The sequence below is a fragment of the Pteropus alecto genome, unplaced genomic scaffold, assembly GCF_000325575.1.
Source record: "Pteropus alecto unplaced genomic scaffold, ASM32557v1 scaffold3, whole genome shotgun sequence".
Classification (NCBI taxonomy): Eukaryota; Metazoa; Chordata; class Mammalia; order Chiroptera; family Pteropodidae; genus Pteropus; species Pteropus alecto.
This window is the reverse complement of record NW_006442484.1, coordinates 40947227-40950072: the sequence shown is the minus strand read 5'-3', so window position 1 is coordinate 40950072 and position 2846 is coordinate 40947227.

Genomic DNA, 2846 nt, shown 5'->3' with positions numbered 1-2846 from the left:
CAATACAGAATCGTATAGAATAAATTATGAAAGTACTTCTTCATCTGCCCCTTTTCTTCCAATAACACTTTGTTCTCCAGAAGTAACCATTGTTAACAGTTTGATCTGGTTCCTCTCAAACCTCTTCTATATATTCTTGAATATACCCCCATACACATGCATATCCCAGAAGTAACCATTGTTAAGAGTTTGATCTGGTTCCTTTAAAGCCTCTTCTATATATTCTTGAATTTACCCCCATACACATGCATATCCGTAAACTGAGGCAAATGCGTAAAGAAATAAAAAGGAGTTTGATATATATATAGTTCTACAGTGTAGGCATCACATGAGAGGTACATGATATCAACATGACTTGTTACTGATAATGTCAATCTGATCACTTTGTTAAGGTGGTTTCTGCCCCAGGTTTCTCCACAATAAAGTTACTATTTTTCTCTTTCCATACTCTATTCTTTGGAAGTCTAACTCACACTTAGGGGGAGGAGAATTAAGCTCTATATCCTGGAGGGGGAAATATCTACATACATTATTTGGAATTCTGTAAGAGAATTCCCTTCTCTTCCATTTATTTATTTATTTATTCAATCATCTATTTATGTCAGTATGAGCTCCTGGATGCTTAATTTATTCTTTGGGTTATAATTCAATACTATAGTGATTTATATTATAGTGATTTGTTGCTCAAATTAAAAATCACTATTATGAATCACTGTTATTTATGCAAACTCATGAACATTTAATTTAATTTAACCTTTGGATTATAATCCAATACTATAGTACTAAGCACTGTTCTAAGTGCTTTAGGTATTAACTTATTTGAACCTTACAACCTCCTTGTAAGGTAGGTATTATTACTATCCCTCCTCTGCAGAGGTGACGTGAAGCACAGAGAGGTAAAGGAACTTGCCCAGACTCACTCAGGTAGTGTCCTGTAGAATTCAGGACTCAAACCCTGAAGCTTGGCTCCTGATTCTATGCTTTCATCCATTACTCAACACTTCTACATACTAGGGATGCAATCTCCCATGGGTACGTTATAGAATCTCACTGAGACTCATTTTCTTATTTTAATAGTACTTATTTTGAAGGACTGGTGGGAGCAAAATGGTTGTTACAATGCCTGGCACAGTTTCTCTGTCGAGGTTATTCTCCACTACCAGGCGGGTGATTGTCAGCTCATTCTACCCTGCGGCCCTGGATGGAGAACTTGGATGTTTATTTAATGATTAATTAAGAGAGACTAACAGAGCCTCGTAGTTATTTTTTCTTGTCTTCTACTTCAGAATATAAGATAATAGATATGAGTATTGTACCCAAACAGACTCTACATTCTCTCAGACCATACTTAAAAAGTAATGATTTCAGAAGATGATTAATTTCAGTCACTTTTGTCTTGAGTGTAACCAACTTCACATCAAGTTGGCTGTATTGTTTAGCTACATTAAGAAGTTCCCCTGAGGGAGTCCATGATGTATATTATAAAGATTTATCGATTTATACATGGAGCACTATTCTGGAAGCAGAAATCGATCCAATCAAGCTATGGTAGTTGGTGTAGAGATTAAAGAATTGCTTCCCTTTGCCATTTAAAAACAGTTCATGTGTTATGACTCCATTTATATGAAATGTCCAGAATAAACGAATTAGATAGGGCAATGATTGCATAGCTCTCTGAATATGCTAAAAACCACTGACTTGTATACTTTAAACTGGAGAATTTTTATGGTATATGAATATCTCAAAAGTGCTATTACAAGACAGAAGCATTCATGTGAATGTTGTTGGCTTTTTCTCTTGTGCCTTCAGTGGTGCCCAGAAGGAGGAAGCAATGGGCCAGGTCAATATTTTACAGATGACTGTTTGCTGCTCACCTTACTGTGATGGATGGATATTACCTCAGGCAGCACTATTGGATGTAGGATTATTATGACATTGTTTGAGTCCCATAACTACAAGAAGCTGTTTGGGGTGACCAAGTTCTCTGTAGGGATCTCGAACCTAATCCCTGTTTGATTACTACTCTAAGCAGAGGCATAACTGTCCCAAACTATTATGAGAGTGACCAGATCAATCCTTTTGGCTCACTGCTATTTGCACCATGTTTATCACATAGCAGATATTCAATAAATCTTTAACGAATGAGTAAGTGAGTAATTGAGACTTCCCCATGGATACTCTGGCTTGGAATAAAGTCTCTCAAACCAATTTTAATTTTTTGCACCTGGGATAACTGCACAGTACTCCAAAATATGATGTTTCTGCAATATTTTTAAAACATGCAAATGCAATGAATTACATTACTATTACATTTGTAAAAAAAAGAAGCCATTGGGATACAAAAGTAATCCCCTCCCTTACCCCCTTCCTCATCACGCAGGCACTACTTAGTGTTTTTAAATTAAGGAGGTGTAGGGTTGGGGTGAAATTGGGGGTGGGTGGAGTCTGTTTAAGCTATTTCTCTAGAACAATAGTGACACCCTGTGGCAAATTCTTATACTAGAATATATTAAACAGGGTATGGATTCCCTACTTGAAGGCAAAAAATACTATTAACCATTAATTAGACTTAAGATTAAGTGAGAATTTGTCGAGTGCATACTATGTACCAGAGCTATGCTAGTGCTTTCATAGATATTATTTATATTTTATATTTCTCCCAAATGACCAGATGCTAAGTTATTTCTGTATGTATGCCATAGAGCAGCTATGGCATCCAGAACACCTAAAATTGTGTGCAAAATGTATGTATGTGTGTTTCCAGGGAAATGGGCCCTTAGCTTTTGTAACATGCTCCCATGAGTTCTGTGCTCCCATGACACTTGACATTGCTACCTTAGAGCATG